The sequence below is a fragment of the Aotus nancymaae genome, unplaced genomic scaffold (genome assembly GCF_030222135.1).
Source record: "Aotus nancymaae isolate 86718 unplaced genomic scaffold, 86718_ANA_hifiasm-v0.15.2.pri h1tg000064l_1, whole genome shotgun sequence".
NCBI lineage: Eukaryota > Metazoa > Chordata > Mammalia > Primates > Aotidae > Aotus > Aotus nancymaae.
The window spans coordinates 23,587,869-23,608,907 of NW_026988479.1; the positions used below are offsets into that span (position 1 = coordinate 23,587,869).

General features: G+C 38.2%; 1 protein-coding gene across 4 annotated transcripts in view; it reads right to left on the bottom strand.

The window, feature by feature from the left end:
• HTR4 (5-hydroxytryptamine receptor 4) overlaps positions 1-21,039 on the bottom strand; it is a 196,735-nt gene that overhangs the window by 156,934 nt on the left and 18,762 nt on the right. The window lies entirely within an intron of this gene.

The following is a 21,039-nucleotide window of genomic DNA, read 5'->3' on the forward strand; positions in this document are numbered from 1 at the left end:
GAATCCTTTTCAAGTTTGCAGTACTTTAGTTCTGTGCTGAAGATAGGGAATAAGAATGAATAATTATTTAATAAATGATTTATTAAATGATAGGAGTAGGGACTCCCTTGTTGCCTAAAAATTGGTAAGATATTGGAAATAAAAAGAAAACACTACTTATAATGGCATTGCATTGCACACACAGCTAACCTCCTCTGAGAGAGAAAGAGAGGAGCCAATGAAATATTACAGGCAATTCTGTTCAGTTTTCCAATGATTGATCACATGTCCTCAAATAAACATGAGACAAGAGTTGGGTATCTTCTCTTTCTTCTGTCAACTCAGTCCCTACTGTTCTTCACTGGGGACAAACTCTGACACTCTGCTTATAATTCTGGTGATCAAAGATTTGAATTTTTGAATTTTCAAACATCATGGTTCCCCAAAATATAAGGCAAATACTTATTACAGTTCTCAAGAGAATCTGTTCCAACACTAGAAAAATGGTAATGTGGATTTATTGAGAAAGGACATATTAGGCCCCACTTTTATATAATGTACTTTATGTATACAGTTTAAGAAATTTTTAAGGATATTTTTTTACTGTGAAAATTCACTTTAAGTATTAATCTTAGAAACTTTTGAGTGAGATTTGACTCCAGGGAAGAATAAATTAATGGAATTTACACTATCCCAGAAGTTGTAGAACCTGAAAATACAAATTTTATAAGTTCCAGAAGGATCATCAGAAGCCAGGGCATTTCCAAACAATTCTAATATGATGTTGTCCTTCCAATAAAACATTGCTCATCACAACTATCTGAAAAAAGAGTGAGTGGAGGCTTTCTTCAGCCCTCATAGCCTGGTGGATAGAAAACTCCTAAAGGTATGTTAAGTGGTTAAATTCCTGGATCCTCTTCTTGCAGACTGCTCAGGTAAAATGCTGATTCAGGACTTTCACTTGTCAATCAATTTCTCCAGTGCTACCCAAACCAGTTTTTTGAAAAATGTTGTCCTGTCTAAATTTAACCAGATGCTGTGATTTAATTTGCAGCTGGAAGATATAGTTTGACCATTTTCTTTTTCCCTTTGTTTTCCATGAGCTTTCTCTCCTTTTCTATTTTTCAATATAAAATAAAGGACAAGACTTTATAGTGATTAAGAAGCACACATAGCAATTCCACAAATGTTGCTAGGCAACAAGGGCCATGTATTAGCTGAATGAATGGATTCTGGGCATCTGCACGAAGGAGAAATATGAGGAGCTTGCAAGTGAACTGTCTTGATAACCACAGGGGTTACTGCTTTTTGACACACATGCTGTTGGAGATGCCTGAGAAAGAGAAAAGGCACACTTATTTTAAACCCTTCTGGTGGTTTATTTTTCCAAAATGTGTTTGGAATTCTCCTTGATGGAAAGTTGATAAAGCGTGTTATAATGATCATTATCTCAAGATGGGAAAGAAGGTAAAAATGGCCTGCTTCTATTTCTCTAGTTCAGGGCTGCATTACCTGTAGGCTGAGTTATTTTAACACCCTCCCTCCTGATCCTAATAGGCACGCTTTCTCCCCCTCCCATACCAGTCCATTCACTTAGCTGATAAATTACAAGGGCATGTTCTATCTGCTAGTGAGCAACTCCTCTCCCTTGTGATCAGCATTTACCCTCTTCAGTTGCTGTGATAATATAATATTGTTGACTATAATAAGTCTGCTTTATTTTGTTCTTATTAAAAAGCAATACATGATCATTAACAAAAAAGCAGAAAAATATCAACACATGAATGAACTTTAGTATCCGTGATCATCTTCACCAGAAAGGATAATATAATGTAAACTAAAGCAATGGTGCATATCATTCTAGATTATTTTTTCTGTACATACAGACAGACTTTTTTCTTCTATCACCCATATAAAAATGTTACAACTTAACCTTATAAACTCCACAATAGCCAACATAGTTTTCAATGACTTCTGCACTACATCAGGATCATTTAACTATTTTAATGAAACTTGGAAGAGTAATTAACAGGATAAATGATCAGCTACCAGATAACTCTACTAATCTTATTGCATTTTCCTGTTAATCACCTGAACCCAATCATAGTTAGTTTTATTAATTCCAGAATCTCATATCATTATTTCCTTTCCATTTTGATATGGTTTGGATATTTGTCCAGTCTAAATCTCACATTGAATTGTAATCCCCATTGTTGGAGGTGGGGCCTGGTGGGAGGTAACTGGATCATGGGAGTGGATTTCTCACAAATGGTTTGATGCCATCTCCTTTGTGCTGTTCTCACAATAGTGAGTGATTTCTCATGAGATCCGGCTGTTTACAAGTGCGTGGCCCCTCTCACTTTCCTCTCTCTTGATCCTGCTTTGGTGCCTGCTTCTGCTTCTGCTTCACCTTATGCCATGAATAAAGGCTCCCTGGGGCTTCCCCAGAAGTCAAGCAGATGCCAGTACAGACTAACCAACCATGAGCCAATTAAACCTCTTCTGTTTATATATTACCCAGTCTCAGGTATTTATAGCTATTCAAGCACAGCCTAACACACACTGCTTGTAGTATTACGCTAGTTAAGTCTTTTACCTGGTTCTTAGGGTAATGAATTAATCAGGACTCTAGTTTCAAATTTCAGAAACTTCAACTCAAAGTGACTCAAGCAAAAAGCAAAGTGTGGCTGCATTGCTAAAAGTTGCAGTAGGAGGGGCTAGGTGAATGCATAGTGGAAGGAAGTCACAGACTCACATAAGTCAGCAAGACTTAGCCTTACTTCCACTGTCTCTCAACAATTCCCTCTTCAGCGATGGCTTCATCACTGGGCAGACTCTTCAAAATATGAGGAGATGGCCATCAGCATCTCTAGGCCTCTATGTTCTCAGGAGCTCTAGGGGAAAAAGCAGCACTCTGCTTTCGTCCTGGGAGTCATTCTGATTGTACCCTTCTGAATTGCTGTAGCCAGGGGTCAAGTGCTCTGAGTGGGGCCAGACCTACAGAACATGCCCACTCTGAAGCCAGGTGACACAGCTCACCCCATCCAAAACTCAGGAGCCCAAGAGTCAAGGAGGAGTCATTCATCCAAGGCAAAATCAAGGTGCTATCAGCAAGGAAAAGGGGAGTAGATACTGTGCAGTCAAAAGCAGCAACCTTTCACTAACATTGTCCTGTGTGCTCCATCTGCTCTTTCTGAGCCATTCCACACTTTTCTCCAGCCAGACTCAGCATATGGACCATATCAACCAGCTCCTTTTCCTCTGGCTTCCAGTTTGGTTTACTCAACAGGACAGATTACCAAGAGAGTGAAGTCATGGTATTTCTTCATCTCCCGCCTTTGTGGGTTACAGGTTGGTAGCAGTTATATTCCTGATCTCTCTGTGGAGTTTGGTGATGACTCTTTCCCCTCAGCCCTTCAGGCACAGGGATGATAACAGCTCACTGTTGTGCTAAGCTCCAGGGTATTCCACCATCCTTTGTTGACTTTAACCTTGTGCATACCTTTAACCCATTTGTGCCTGCTTTCCCTTTCTTCTGGGACCTCGTATCAGGCTGCTCAACCTGTCACTATTCCTTCATGTCAACCACAAATTTGGTTAACCATTAAAGTCTTCATTCAAGAAATGAATGTGAATATTAAAAGTTCAAAGTTAAGGGCCACTGTCAATTTAATGCAAATTGCCAGTTACTATTATCTAGGTTTTGGTGACCACAGAAGTATACTGAGGATTATAACACATACAGCTGATTCCAACCGCTTTCATTTAGGTTGAGTTAGGGTATATCTGGACTATATTCTGTGAAGGTTATATTTTAGTGAAGATAATCTTGATTCTCTAGTAAGATTGAAAAGAAAGTGAATGAAGAAAGAAAAGAAGAAAGTAAGGAAAGAATGGAGGAGGAAAGAAGAAAGAGAGAGAAAAAAAGGAAAAGGACATAGGAATAAGGAGTTTTGATTTTGGAGTAAGGAAATGAGAATTCAGTCCAATTTTGTTTTTGACCATTGTAGGTAACCTGGACATCTCCCCTTTTCACTGGACCTAGTTGTTCTAATTTGTAAACACTGGGACTGGGCCAGATCATTTTTAAGGTCCTTTCCAGTTTTAATAATCTATGAAGTTCTAATGAACTACAATTAATAAGGCTTGCAAGAAAAAGTCCTTACAAACACTGCCTGTTCAAAGAAAATTAAGATACTTTACTAAATTAGATATATATATATTTTTCTGACAAAGAAAGCAAAATCTTTTTGAAAACTAGGTAATCATTTAAGTTAATTACGGAATGAAAACCCAAGGTACTGCCTGTTCTCAATTCAAAACAAAATTGTTTTTGTTCAGATTCTTGCTGCAGACCAAATTTTATGTACAGACAACGTGGGGCTATCAATAGGGATCTGCAGTGAAGCCCAAGGAAAACACTAATGAAGCCAGCAGGAGCCCACACAGCCTAGCCATCGATGCAATGCAAAGTTGAAAACACGACTGAAAATCCACAGAGGAGGGTATCCTCACACTTCTTTGTGTGTGGTTTGCCTGGTCCAGCCAAGATTGTAGAAGCTGTAGGAGGAAGATCAAAAAAGAAGGCCAAAGCAGGAAATGAGCTGTAACTTGACAGAGTCACAAAAGAAAACAGAAAAGCATGAAACATATCAGGTCCAAAGAAGGAACTTGGAAAATATAGTCTGTTTATTCTGAAATGAGGCAATTGATAATATAAAAAAAGGATACCAAAAAAAATTAAAAGCTCTGAGGTATTTCATGCTAAAAATACTCATTATAAATAGCTAGGGTATAAGAAACAAGCAACAGACAAGCTGAGTTTGAGAAACTAAATGTGTTGATATATTAAGGGAAAAGAGGCAATGTGAGCAAAAGAGACTCCATCCTTGAGGGCTGGATGTTCACCTGGGGCAAGGTCAGGCAAGGGCAGAGTAATTGTACCAGATCCACTGAGAGCTTCACAGCCTCAACAAAGAAGGTGGAAGAAAAGGGAAGAAAAGTCAGAAGCTGAACCATCTGTGCTGGCAAATGGTTTTAAGTTGCTTGCCAAGAAACTGATCAGTTTGTAATGGCAGCCTTAAACATTGCGTTGAAAAGGAAGGTGAAGTCACAACAGAACCAGGTACAGGAATAAAGAATGATAGATTGGCAGTGTTTCCAGTGTGGATGGCAGTAGGAAGGGAAGCTGGTGACCCACTTGAGTAACTTGCTGACCTTGGAATGTATGTTCTAAAACTGTACTGTCTGATATGGTAGCCACTAGTCATGTTTAATACTTAAAATGTGGCTGGACCAAATTCAGCAGTGGAAAATGTGCCACTGAGTTTTGAAAACTAAGTACAAAAATATATACTATTTTAATAATTCATATATTGAGCATAGGCAGAAATAATGCTTTGCATATGTTAAGCTAAATTGAATAAACTATTAAAATTGGCTTCACCTGTCTCTTTTTAATTATTTTTAACATAGTTGTAGGAAAATTTAAAATCACATATGTGGCTAGCATTTGTGGTCTGCATTATATTTCTATTGGACAACCTGCTCTGTAAAGTCCCTTTCCTCTCTCTCCAAGTTTCTGTGATAAGATGATATTTAGGAAGCCTTGACTTAGCCCTCACTATCTTCTCCATCTCAAGCAGAGCCTTGTCTCAGACTAACCCAAAGGAAACCACACTGAGACTCAACAGCTGCTGTAACCACACAACTCATACCACGTGGGAATATACACTTACTTAGAACAGTCACTGCCACCTCCTCACATGTACACCCATTCATTACATATGTACACAACCATATTTGTATATGTCAGAAAAACATCCATAAATAGGAAAGGAATATTGGCTGAATCATTTGTCACAGTGAAAATTACATTTTAACTGTAATTATTTGTTTGAATTAGGGAGACTCATTAGTGCTTGTTCATAAGAAGAGGTTCTTTGAAATTCAAGGGTATTTAACTTCATGTCTTCCAATTCCTAACAAGAAATCAGTTCACTGAGAGGGGATTCCAGCATAATGCTTCTATCTGTAATCAAGATTTCAGAGCTGCCCATGCATGACAGAGAGTCAGAAGTAAGCTTTGGTCTTGGCATAAAAACCTCCAGTGTGATCAGCCAACCAGCACAACTGGATTGTACTCTCTTCTCTGAAATTCTGCTCTTTCCAAACCCGATGAGCCAAAATAACCTAATTTTGAGGTTGTGGTCCAGCAAGTTGTGCTCTTGAACTTTTCAATTAGGTAAGCTAGTAAATTCTCACTGTTGCTGAAGCCATTTTGAATTTAGTTTCTCTTGATTAGAACTGTAAGAATCCTAACAGCACTCTTCAAATATTTAGTAATTCCATGGATAATCTATTCTTTTCTATACTTCAAGGGATAGCTTCTAGTGAAGTCTCTCTTGATGATGTACGTTCACCCTGAAATTTCCTTTTCATTTGTCTTTTTTTAAAAAAATTGTCTACAAGGCATGCTTATCATTATTAGAACTTGCCCTGGAGATCTGGTCTATCCACAATAGAGGTAATTCAAAGGTCATTTCAATACTTCATTCTGAATTACTGACAATATTCAACATCAAGTCATTCTTGCTGCTTATTTGGATCCCAGCTCTGAGCTCTTGGCTTCTGTATGGATCCTGTGACCCAGATGTCAATTTGCATCCCAGCTTTGACTGGTAACCAAATGCATCCTGATGTTTCTGACTGCCTCTTATAATAATTGCTCCAAACCCCAGGGGCTTCAGGATCAGGAGTCTGTCTACCTGATCATTCCTCCCAATCTAGGAACTCCAACAGTTTATCAACATTTTGAGAAACTTCTCTAAGTAAACTAAGAAATTTCTTTGTGGTTTAAAATTGTCAGCTTCCAGATTATCTATTGCTATGGTCGAATTTACAGGATTTGCCTAATGCTAACTGCTTGTTACAACACTGCTTTGTAGACTAATCTTTCCTCATGTACCTGTTATGTTTCCCTATAACCAACCCTATCCTGATGGGTTACTCTGTCTTCAAATCCCAGCCACATCTCACCAAACTTTACTTAACCTTTCCACATGTTCCAACCTACAACGCTATGAAACCAACATGCCTCTCTACCAATAGTTTACCATATTGTAATGCCATTGTTGTCAGGCTGATATCCTTTTGATGCTCCTGTGTTTACTTACTGACACATGTATAGTAAGAAAACATTGAACTCAAGCAAAACATTCGGATTCAAAACTTGGTCTGTTATTTACCAGCAGCAGCATGTCTTTAAGTGCAAAATAAAATATCTTTCATACCTCTCAAATTTTCATTTTCCTTATCTATAAGTTGGGTTAATGATACTTGCCCTTATTTTACTGCATTTTGTGAGACTTAGATAACAATGTACATGAAAGCACATTGCAACTTTGAAGTACTATATGAATAAATCATTAATATAAGGTTTTATCACCAACCAGAATTGTTATCTCATACTCCTTTTTAACCACAAACAGCCATACATATTATTGATAGTTGGTGAATATTTGTAATTTCATAAATATGTATGCAAGTACTCCTAAAAATCTATTTGTAAAGCAAAAGAGAAATGTATGTCCAATGAACTAAGTGAGGGAGGAAGCTGTGGGGGATAGAGATGTTGAGGAAAAGAGGTAGAAAAATATAAATTTTGAATATGAATGAGAACAGGAGTGTTGAGCAGAGTGGAAATTCAAGAGAGAAAGAGGAACAGGGAAGACAAGGCAAGCAGAATGCAGTGCAGGAGAGGAAGAGGAGGAAAAGACAGGAGGGAATGAGAAAAGGCAACAGAACAGAAAAGGCACCAGCCAGTCCTAAACCAGAGTTACCCACTTAGAAAATGTTCAGAGACTGAAATGGAACCAAGCTCCTTGCCCCCACGGGCTTTCAGTTAGGCAGGAAAATCTGGCCATTTGAACTTATCTTAAGGAAATCTTAGCAAGCCCAGTGAAGAAAATAAGTAGCCAAGACCTCTCCACAGAGACAGACAATACCTGCTCTTTGGGAAGAGACAAGAGATGGGGACAGCAACTGGACAAATGAAATACTAGGATGTTTAACAACAGCACAGAAAATGAGAGGAGCAAAGGAACAGAGGATGAGCTTAACATCTTGTAAAACAAAACCTGTTGTCAGACCTACTAAAATATTGCATAATTTGACACAATCTCACTGTTACTGCTTTTCTTCACTGATACATGTAATAATCTGGGTTTAGTTGACTGCTAAGTCAAATTTAACCAATTACCTGGATACGCTTAAAAAGAGGACTGGAATTTTCAAGCCCAAGCAGAGTTGCTGCTTTCTAGGATCCTGCAGTGGGAATGGAATTTTGATACGTGGCAGGGAGTTCAACCCTCTTTAGGAGTGTTCCTGTGCTAACATTCTAGGTCCTCAGCTGATGTCAGTCACCTCTGAGGATGGCAAAAAAAATGAAATAAAATAAACAAAAGAGGTAACAGCAGCTGAAGGATTTCTGATTAGAGATGAGAAAGAATTCCTAGAGAATGAGTCAGTCAAAGAGAAATAGAAAGGTTATTGAAAGGGCATTTTGCCCTCCCCGATTTTCTTGGAGGGGGTCCTGAATCACAGAGCACATGACCTCACCTGTCTGGGATGATACAGACATTCCTTCTTAGAGTGGACTATCTGTACTGCTGACCCAGTGACACAAGGTATGGTCTGTAAAGCCCTTAGCACAGCACCTGGAACAAAGAAAGTCTTAGGAGTTTATGGTTATGGTAGTAGCGACAGTAGAAATAAAATGAATAGTAACAGCTGTAGCAGTAGTAGCACTTGTAGAGGTAAGAGGAGTAATGCTGGTCTTAAGATATAATACTAGTATCTGCAAATTCTACAAATAGCTGTAATGTGGTAGTCAGGGATCTGAGCTCTGCAATCAAACCTCCCAGGTTTGGCTGGTTGGCTCTATCCCTTATTATTAGTTGTATAAATTTGTGCAAGCTAATTAACTTTTGTGTGCCTTAATATGAAATGCAGATAATAAGAGCACTCTTTCATAGACTGGTTATATGGAGTGCACAAGAAAATACTTGTGAAGAGTTGAGCACAGCACTTATACTCATTGAGCATTCACTGCCTGTTAGCTAGTAGCAGCAGGGATTGTGGTGAGGGTGGCAACGTGAGCAAAGGAATAGACTCCACCTAAGGGATATAAAATAAAGGGCATGTTGTCCCTGTCATTAGTGATACCCTGCCATGAAATCTGCAAACAGCACCACAGGAGAAGCCTTTTCAACTTCACACAGAGAACTCGTGTTCTTTTCACCCTTCCGTCTTCTCTCCAAATCCTATAGCCTCAGATTCCAGGCTGCAGGTGAAATTCAGTGTGTTGTGGGGAAAGTTTTGGGGGCATAGGGTGGAGGGGGTGATGGTTATTAATATCCACTGGGCACAAAACTTTCTATCACAGCCCTTTAATGATGTGGAGATATTGCCTAAAAAGTTAAAAAATAAAACAAAGGCATTTTCCATTTTAGTGAAATTCTTCCAACATTATAAGATGTCAGACTAAATACTAGGCATATGAAATCAGCAGAGGAGGTAGACATGTTAAACAAACAATTACAAGCAATGATGACAATTATAAATCATTGACAACAGCAATTTGTAGAGAGAGGTCTGGGAGCATAGAGCGGGGGTAGGGGGACTTGGGGGTCAGGAGATGATAACTGACTTCATATTTGAGGTGCGAGTAGGAAACTGACCAAAGAAAGAGTGGGTGAAAGAAAGGCTGGGACTTAGGCTGTAGAAAGACGGCCAGTCATCTGGTCAAAAAATGAATTGGAGGTAGGGAGGACTACAGTCAAAAGGAGTTTGGAGATGATGCCAATCATGCAGAAAAGAGATGGCAGTCTTAAGACAGCAGTGACAGGAAGGGTAGAGAGAGGGTGGCAGAGTCAAGGTTACATAATTCCAAATAAAACACTGCTAAAATTAAGCTGGTATAAAAAGGGTACTAGTTATTATTTTCAGAGTAAAACCTCATCAGTTCAACATAATTGGATAGAAGCATGTCAAAATTAATCAAATATGATTTATAGCTTTAAAAAATACATGACTAACAGCTTAAGAATTTTTGACTAGATGAGATATTTTAAATACTTTTCAACTTCCCCAGTCTTAATTAGCAGCATCAATGTTCCTCCAAAAAAAAAAAAAAAAAGAGATTCTTGGAAGTAAAGTTTTTTTTTTTTTTTTGAAGTGGATTGACCCCTTCTCTTTTCTGATTTTGTTCACACAAATGTGCTTTATGAATTCCTAGACCAGTCTCTACTTATAGACAATTTCTTTCTCACTAGTGTAGAAAGTCACAACCCTCAGGCTTAGGACTGTCCAGAGAAGTGGTCTGAGTTGCTCAGTCATGGAAGACTGGTTTGCTGATACACCTTGCCCTCAGTTAGGGGTGTCAATCTGGGTGATTTTAACAGCAATGCAACCTTAGAAAATAACATATTCGAAGTTACAAATAGAAACCAGTCACAATTTTTCTGATTCTCAGGACTCCATGGCATGACTCAATTTGTTTTGCAAAATATCTGTCAGTGGTGCAATGATAAAATTCAGTTCAATTCCAGGACAAGCCAACAGAACATTCCCTTTTAGGGAGGGGATTTTATCTTATCCTCTACTAAAGTATTAAATTAGTTGAAACTCTTAATTATCATAGCTCGTCTAAAACTCACACTAACTCAATGCACTATTTATTTTCCAAATATTTACACATTTCTTACACCCTAACCCTCATGAGTCATAATGTATTTACTATTAAAAATATTAGACTCAATTCTCACAATCAGATTGACTAGAAGTGAAAGTACAAAGAAAATAGTATTTCCCATGTTACCAATGAATACACAACAGGTGATTTTTTCTCATAAGCTTTCTGAGTTCAGATCAGAAAGGTCGTAGTTTTAACTTTTGTACACTTCCTAACTATGCAAAATGTTTGTAGTCCTTGCAAATGAAAGAATAAAATGATCCCTTCAGTCAGAAGAAGGCAGATGTTCCACATGAAGGTAGTTTTCTGGATATTAATATTTGGAGAGAGGCTTACCTTTTACTGCTCTAGATCATTAGCCCTTTTTGGAGTCAATTTCTTTTCTATTTAATTGAGCATACAGCAGATGTAATTAGAATCCTCCCCAAAATATTTTCCAACTGAAAGCCACACTAAGGTAGCCAACTTTCTATAGACATGCTTTACCTGAATGTCTCAGTTTTCTCCATCTCAATCAACACCAAACTAAGTCCTCGTTCCCTATGCGCCACACTTCCTCTCCAAGGTCACTTTAGAAATATCTTCCTCTTCCTCCTCATGCAATTCATCATAATCTACCAGAAATGCTACTTCATAAATTTATCTAGGATCTGAGTCCTTTCCTTTACCTCACTCCCTTCTTCCTTCTGGTCCTTATCCTACGTCCCCTGGACTGCTGTCATGGTTTCCTCAGGCCCCTCCTCCTGTCACCCCTGTAACCTTACTTGCATTCAGCTTCCATCATGCTTCCTACATGCCTGACGCACTTTTCTGTCTTCTGTGCAGACTGATAGATCATATTTCTGAACTTTCATATTTAGTTTTCTACAATGCCTCTGTACTTACTATTACCAACATTTTTTGAACGCTAAGAAGTTTGCCGATTTTTTTTAAACATTTAAAAAACGACTCTAATGTATCTATTTGCACATACACTTTTTCTGGAATTCATCTTTTGAGGATTTGAAATGCAGTAATTACATATAATGAACAATGGTGGCATTTGAGATAAGATGAGGCTAGAAACGTCAGTTACACTATTGATAGAGAAAGCTTAAAATAAATATGCCTCTATATCTGATATGCACAAAGGTATAATAGTATTGAATATTCAAAGATAAGTATGTTGTATAAAACCTTTTGAAATTAAATGAAGTCATTATAAGCTAAAGAGTAAGTGAGTGGGTAGAAAAGGGGAAAAATTATTCTTCTTACATTCTTTAGAAATGCAAATAAGAACACTGCCTGAACATTATTACCTGACTGATAAAATGGTAATCATTTAGCAGGTATTTATTTAGAAATCTGTTCCAGTTGAAAAAATGTCTGAAATTCAACACAACCTTATTTGCTAAATGGTAACAAAACAGAATTCCAGGGAGAAAATAGCAGGTACTAAATGTCATAATATGGTTCTACAAAGTTGAGGATAATTCTTACTACTGTTTTCAACATGGAAGTGATAAGGTGAAAAGCCCTCCAGGGCGAGGCAGGCAGATTGCACACTGAACAACTGTATGCTGTTGTAATGCGATAGTTCAAGATGGCTACCTTTCAGACAGTAGAGACTCACAGTTATGACTCTGGTAAATTGGAGAGTGCCCAGCTTCCCTAAAAGGATTTTAATCAATTTTTAAAACCCTGGACAGGCCAAATGAACCTATCTGCTAGGCCTTCAGTTTCAGAACCTAAGTCTAAAATGTCAAATGATAGACCTTCTGCCACAAAGAAATCTTTAGAAAAGCAAAACATTGAAGTTCAAAAGATAGGCTCTGATATCACACAAATTTAGGTGAAAATACTAGCTTTGTCTCTTTCTAGAAATGTGACTTTGGGCAAAATAATGATTCTTCTCTGCCTCAGTTGCCTCATAGGTAATGTTGGGGCCACTATCAGTGAGATTACACAGGTTACATGTTTGGAGAGATGTTTGAGCCAGAGTGAGTTCTTCCTATCAAACATCCAAGGCATCAAACCACAGCGATTTAATATTTTCCTTTTATTGTCCAAATCCATTTTCACAGATTTAGTCATGGTTGAGTAACATTTTCATCTAAATTATATATACCTTAGGAGATAGTTTGTCTTTGGGAGCTGGGAGATAATTTGAAAAAGGCAGTGATTGTGAAAGCAAAGACTTGGATTTTAATCCCAGGTTAATTACTTATTAGCTATATAAGCAGAGGAAAAATCACTTAACCTCTCTGAAATTCTTTTTATTTCTTTTCTGTACTGTGCTTTGTAGGATGGCAAGAAGCTACAAGTCATAGGCAAGGCTTATGGAAAAGAGCTTCTAAGAAATTGTAAATAATTCACAACATCAATCACATTTCTTGAATCTCATTACAGCCTGTGCTTGTAAAGTGGGACAAAAAGACAGTCTTACAGGAAACCAGGTGACCCTTCCATCTAGACCGTGCTGTAATCCATTAGATACAGAGGAAATTCTGACTGGGCTTGAGCTGAAAGTCACAAAGATCTTGTAATTGTTTTTTCTTTTTTAATTAGGCAATACTTTTACCCCTGCCAAGCTATTTGTATCCACTGATTTGCACAGGTCCTAAGAAACTATCTAAAAAATCTCATTAAAATGTGACATTTAAATAAAAATTGGTAATAAAAGAAGCAAACTGCAGGGAGGAATAACAAGGTGTCATAAGAAAAGAAGCCAGATACACCAGGGTTGACTGAGCAACAGACCCAGAACGATACAGGTCAATAATAATTCTGAGAACATGTAACTGTTGATACCAAAATTCATCATAACCCAACCCTCTGTGTGTTCCAGGGAAGATTAGGTCTGAGGATTTGAAATGCTACAATGCTTGTATCTGAAATACTTCTATCTCTAGCAATTTTAGTATGGGAGCCACTTTGATCAAGTATGACACGGGAGACATATTCTCATTTCACATGTGAAATGAGGTGGATTTTCATTATCAAGGCGCTTCTGCTTTATCAAAGTCCAGGGGCAAGCTTTGAGGCCTACAGACTGCTCATTTAGCAGGATGCAATTCAAAGTATGCCTCAGTGGAACTGATAAAGCTGGAAGCGGCAGAGGTTCAACTTGGCAAGAAAAACAAAGTCAGGACACTTAGGAGCACCCCTTTCAGTAATAATCAAATTCTCCAAAACAGGTGGGCAAGGTAAACTGCACAAAAGACTGAGCTTCCTGCAGTCAAGCAGATTGAGATTCAGATACTTACATTAACGCAGTCACATCTGCACCCTCAGGTTTCTAAAGCCAGGTGAATCAGGCTCCACAGCAGTAAGTTCCCAAAGAACCCAAGTTTATATGGTGGGGAAGCTGTACCTGTTATTTGCCACAGTTTTTATGCACTTATATCAATTAGTGAGAGCCAGAAGCCTGAAAACTATATTTTTCAGACTTTCTTTCCCACTGGCTTTTGGTTATGTTTTCCAAATGAGAGACTCAAGATGGAAATTTCGGAGATGAGGGGAGAAAGAGGAGTATTTTTCTTCTGTATTTGGAGGTGCTATAAGCAGAGAGAGCAACAGCAAATGGTTCCAAAAGTGTGGCAATGGTAGTGCCTCCAGCAGACCCATAACAGCAAGGAGAATCATGAGGCTTCCTGACCTCTGGTTAACATTTCTGTCTCCCTGCTCTGCCACGGAGCTCTGTGACCTGCACTAAATCTCCCTTTGCTTGAAATATATACAACAGTTTCCATTTTCCTGCCTGGACATTGACAGATATAAAAGCAGAAAGAAATAAGCCAGGGGTATTTTCTGGTAAACAGGGGTCACCAATCAAGGGATTGATTGCATATAAAGGAGAGCTGGCTGTATGGAATCCAGCACAAGACCAGGAGTCAAAGAGACACAGGATCTTAACCCAGATTCTCCAATGCCCAAACAGAACTGAGCCCAAGTCCATGGAAGTTGCAGAGTAGAGATAAAATGGTGCTAAATAAGGTATAGAAGACCAGTGGTTTCATTCCAACTAAGCCACTTATTAGCTCCAATATTGAAGGTTTTCTATCACCTTTGGGAACCCTCGTTTCCTCACCAGAGAATGGGCACAATCAGGGATAAATATTCAAAAAATTTAATTACTAATTATTAAAGTCAGCCCAGTAAATAAATGGATACTAAATTTAAACAATCAAGAAACTTATGGAGTATAGCAATTAAGTATCAGTCTTTGGATAATAAATACCTACTTCTCATGATACTTGCGATGACTAAATACACATTTATCATTTTATCTATGCATACCATGTGCAAAATACTACGTTAAGAGTTTTACTTAGTTTTTCTGAAGATTACCTATAATCTTAAGAAAAATACCATTTTCGGCCGGGCGCGGTGGCTCACGCCTGTAATCCCAGCATTTTGGGAGGCCTAGGCGGGTGGATCACAAGGTCAAGAGATCGAGACCATCCTGGTCAACATGGTGAAACCCCGTCTCTACTAAAAATACAAAAAATTAGCTGGGCATGGTGGCGCGTGCCTGTAATCCCAGCTACACAGGAGGCTGAGGCAGGAGAATTGCCCGAACCCAGGAGGCGGAGGTTGCTGTGAGCCGAGATCGCGCCATTGTACTCCAGCCTGGGTAACAAGAGCGAAACTCCGTCTCAAAAAAAAAAGAAAAAGAAAAAGAAAAATACCATTTTCAGATGCCGAAACTGAAGGCTCAGAGAGATTACATAAATTCTTCAAGGTCATACAGCCAGTAAGTGGGAAAGTCAAGACTTGAACTCATATCATACTTTTTCCATAAACCCTAATTTTCCAGCATCCCATAATGGTGGTAGTTGAAGTTGTGTTAGGAGCACTTTAGAAGATGTATAGGATCACATATAGAAGATTGCTAGCTTAATTCCACAACCAGAAAACTTCACACATTGCAAGAGACCATTGCTTTCAAAATATAAATGTGTCTTCTTCCTTCTGGTAGTTTGTGATGTCTCTAGCTTTAGGTCCCCTGTTGCCCCAGGAGGCACGGGGGTTTTCAACACAGGATGAGTTCCCCCTCATATTCACTGTGCTCCTGATCTAATCAAAGTACTAACTGAATAATCACCATTTTGTCAGTCAAGCAGTAAACTTGAGTATTATTCTCATTTGCATTTCTAAAGCAACATAAAAATAACCCCCTTTAAATGGTGCCCACTCACTTTCTCCTTATATGCTAATGAATGTCACAATTTCAGAGCCTGAAGAGAGATTTCCTGCAAAACATATAATTGCCTTAAAGTTGCACAAGTTCACAGTTCTGACTGCCAGGTTACAAACATGAATTAACTCCAGCTGCAAATCAATTTCACACCAATAAGCCTTTAGGGCAAACAACTAACACACATTGTTTTTTAAAATTCTATGAATTATTTCAAGGCTTTAGAATATTCAGCATTAAAATTACCATTTTATTTCAGACTTTAGTAAAATGTAATATGTACTTTTACCAGTATTAATCAAACCCAAAATCAACTTTCCTATTTAAAAAATTTCTATCTTTTTTTATTTGTTAAGATTGGAAAATTTCAATTCATTCTTGTAGTTACATTGAAATCCAATAAATGTAATTTCTTAATCTACAGTAATGAATACTGACTTGGTGCCATGACAGAATTAAGGCAATTGGGTAACTAATTTGAAGCCAACTACTCACCTTTGTTATGGTTTTTAATTAATGTTGTCGCATGTGTATAGCAGGTGACTGCTTTTATATAAAGATTATGTATTTTATATTTAAATTGTTCAGCTTTCGGTATTGACTTAGATTTTCTGTGTTGTATATAAAAGCTTGCCAGTTTGATCTTCAGTTAAAAAATATTTAGTGGCTCCCTAGTACCTGGCATCAAGCCTACCAAAGGAATCAAAAAGATTCTTTCCCTGGAAAATGCTTCCTTTTTGGATTTCTTTCTCCCTTTCCTCCTTCTTCCTTTACAGCCTTAAAGTGGCTTACAAAACAATATATTATTTAAAAATCAAAGGAAACAATATGAAGAGATCAAAATGGTAGGAAAATATAATAAAGGCATGTAGAGCCATTGAACATACCTAGAGATCTTCTACACTTATTAGTGGTGATTATAAATTTGGCTCTCAGTTTCCTAGAAACTCTTAGCAAAGGGTGGAAAATGCCACCATTTATATGATTCACAATTCTGTAAGATGCTTTTTTAGTTGCTAATGAGAAACATCAATAAGAAAGCACAACAGTTATTTTGTAGAGAAGAAGCAGATTCTTAAATGAGGGTGTTCTTATTAAAGAAGGAGAAGCCCCAGGGACTGCAGGGGCAGCCAAACAAGAGTGTAGCGAGCACATGGGCAGGCAGGTGAGTCAAGGGTGGGAGGAAGCCACAGTTTAAAAGAACCAAGATATAAAATAAACTTTTCCTCTGCTCAATGTCTGGAGTCATTATCTTGAGAAACTTCAAAGTGCAGGTTTATATACATATGGACTTCCCTTCACCTATTTATCTCCTGCCTGAAACTTGTACTCTCTGGAACTTAAAATAAAAATTGACTGAAAAAATTTCTTAGAAAGCAGAAACTTTCAAATTGTAATAAACAGCAAGAAAAAAGAGACAGAAACCTGAGCTTCATTTAGGGATCACACTTCAACTGAGGAAAACCACATATCAGTGGGAGAATCTGGTAGTTAAACAAAATAAAAAAGCATGGCTGTCTCTGAAGTCAGGCACTAAGTGGTTTTTGTTTTGTTTTGTTTTGTTTTTTTGAGACGGAGTCTCGCTCTGTTGCCAGGCTGGAGTGCAATGGCGCGATCTCGGCTCACTGCAACCTCCGCCTCTTGGGTTCAAGCAATTCTCCTCTCTCAGCCTCCCGAGTAAGTAGCTGGGACTACAGGCGCATGCCACCATGTCTGGCTAATTTTTGTATTTTTAGTAGAGACAGAACCCTGTCACCATGTTGGCCAGGATAGGCTCGATCTCTTGACCTTGTGATCCGCCTGCTTCGGCCTCCCAAAGTGCTGGGATTACAGGCGTGAGCCACCGCGCCTGGCCAGGCATTAAGTGTTTTAGGGTTGTATTAAGCACGGTAAGGCACCAGCAAGGCTTATTCCCCAAATGCAAACCGAAGATGTTCTACAGAGTATCGGCTGCAAAATCACCAAAGCCACTATTTCCATTTTTCTTTCTTCAACTCTTCAAAAAAAAAAAAAAAAAGTGCGGCTGCCTCCTCCAGAACCTTGAGGAGGAAAAACAGACCAATGAAACAGACAAGGTGGGTGTCAGATTGCCTAGAAAGAGCCGCCTGTTGACTGCCAAGTTGACTGACTCTATTTACCAAGAGACAGGACTCATCAGGAACTTGCCTCCCCAACTAGGGTCTGATTCACTACCAGCTTTTCATCAAGATTCAATCCATCCTATGTCGACTGCTTTCTCTGCCATGGCGACTCTTGTGAGGAAAATGCTTATAATGCTTCTCATATGTCTAAAATCAAGATCTAGTATGACTGCTCTTTAGTCTTACCTTATAGTTCACAGAGAACATAGCTCATTGTATGTATCTAACTATTAGAATTCTCTTATCATATTAAATACTCTATTTCAATGACTGTCGTCTAGCTACACTGAGATCCTTAAGCCAAGGAAATTGTCTCCCTCTTTCTGACACAAAGTGTAGGTGCTTAATTAATGTATAATAAATCAATAAAGACAATCTTCTGACAACTTCTTCCTGTGGTTGGCCATTATTCAATTTTATAACTTTTCTGGAACTCCCAAAGTTCTTTTTTATGTCTAATCCTAATCCTCCAGCATTTTTCTTAGCAATTTTTTGAGCTTGTACACTATAGCTACTCCCAAATTACCTTTAATTATGTTAGCCAGAGTTAGTTTCTGATGTTTTTTGCCAAGGATGCTGACAGACACATAGTAGCAAGGACCAAGCTGAATTAGAAAACTCAATTAAACTACGTCAAACAAACAAAAAATGAAGCGATCAGTATGGCTGAACAAAATATTTAACTGTAAGACATTTTACTTAATAGAAAATGTCAACTAGGACTTCTCTGTCTCTTGACATCTGGGGAAAATTGACTGGAGCCCTTCAATTCTATAGCTTGTGGAAGTCTAAAGCCTTCTCTCAGATTTCTGAAATCTCCCTAGGTCATTTATAGTCTCCTGCCATCCTGTTCCTTTGAGTGTTCATTCTCACACGAGCATCTTCTCTTCCAAACCATTTATCAAGACAGGAACGTCAGACATCTCAGCAATGTATACATATACCCACACACGCACACACACATGCACATACATATTGAAATAAAATATTTATTATATAAGAAAAGGCAGTGCAGTCCTATGACCTTGAGCAAGTTATTTAACCTTCTGTGTCTTAGTTATCGCACATTGTAAAATAGGGATAATAATGATATGTATTTTGTAGGACTGTTTTAAAAATTAAATGGGATAATATCAGCTATTAGCCCATGCTGAACTCACACATTCAACAAAAGAAACATTCAACACCAATTCACAGCCAAGCTAAAAACTTTTCCTGAAGGACTGGGTCCTCAGAGAGGTCAGCAAACACACCACATTAAAGAAAAAACAAAAAGATATGCGATTGTACTCTCAAAGTCCCTTACAACTAATGTTTTGCCCCTTTCCAAACAGAGCCCAGATTCTCCTTCTCTGAATTGTCTCTCCTCCAAACTCCTCCCTTTTCCATTCATTTTCTTCTATCTTCAGAGCAAGTGTAAGGATTCTTCTCCTGGGCTAGAAACCCAGGCCTTTCAGTTCTCACCTTATGTAGATACTTTTCCAAGTGGGGACATCCCTTACCAAAGAAGAATTTCTGGCTAATGCTTTTAAAATGATAAAATTTACTCTAGCTAATTACACCTAGGACATAGGTTTCTAGACTTTAGTCATTTGCATAATATCTTTGTGATTTTTTTAAACAATCCTCTATTAATCAATATAAAAATGTAAAATATTTTAAAAAATAAAGTTACTTTTACGTTTCAGTTTTTTTTCTTTGTTTTCTTTTCTTTTCTTTTTTTTTTTTTTGAGACGGAGTCTTGCTCTGTCGCCAGGCACCAGGCTGGAGTGCAGTGTCACAATTTTGGCTCACTGCAACCTCCGCCTCCCGAGTTCAAGCAATTCTCCTGTCTCAGCCTTCCGAGTAGCTGGGACTACAGGCGCATGCCACCACGCCCAGCTAATTTTTGTATTTTCAGTAGAGGCGGGGTTTCACCATGTTGGCCAGGATGGTCTCGATCTCTTGACCTCGTGATCCACCCGCCTCGGCCTCCCAAAGTGCTGGGATTACAGGCTTGAGCCACTGTGCCCGGCCACTTTTACGTTTTAAATAAATTCATCATAGAAGGAAATATTTTTCACTATTATAAGTGTCAAAATAGTATTAATCATCATCAGAAGGTAAACTCAAAATAAACATTTAATTTTAAAATAAAAATGTTGTTGGTATACAATCTAAATTTCTTATATATTCCTAACAATGCATACATCCTAAGTTGGTAAATGTGAGGCTACAAACATCTTTTAGTATGGACACTCAGAGGCTGTACTGAGAGGACATGAGTGGAAAGTCTGTGGGATTTGCCTGTTATTAATACTGTGTATAGAGAGGGGGAGTAGATGAGGAGGAACATATGTTGAAGAGATCTGGTTAGAAAACTGACAGAGAGGATGATCCAGAGACAAGATTCTGGGGCGTGATATCATCTTGTATCCTGCACTATTGTTCCACAGCACCCAGGAAGATGGCTAATGTCCATTTAATCAAATTGTGTTCTGCCGTTAGAATCTAATGCTGCTATAAACAAATGTTTAAAAGCTAGAAACATTAAGGATCATAAAATCTGAATTATTCCCCCAGAAGTGTATTTTAACCAACTGATCCAGTTTGATACAGTGCTGAAATTTAAAACAATTTCATAATGTGTCACCATGATATTCTTCACTCTGGTTTTTTAATTAACAAAAATAAAATCGAGATTCTCTGCATTTCACTCTGCTTTCTCTGGGCGAATAATTTCACAAACTTTTAGAGGAAAATGAAAGACCTGGCAACAGCCCAAATAATCTATGTTAAAGTTCTAAGACTCTGCACCAAGTCAGTACTTCTGGGAAATAACAACTTTATTTGAAATATATATAGTACAGCAATGACAAACTGATCAACATCTCTTTATTAAACACCATGTGCCAGGGATTTTGCCAGGGACCATGAGATACATTCTACCTTCAAGGAATTCCCTGGTTGGGGTGATAGTACATCTTGGCAACTCAAGTCATATTACA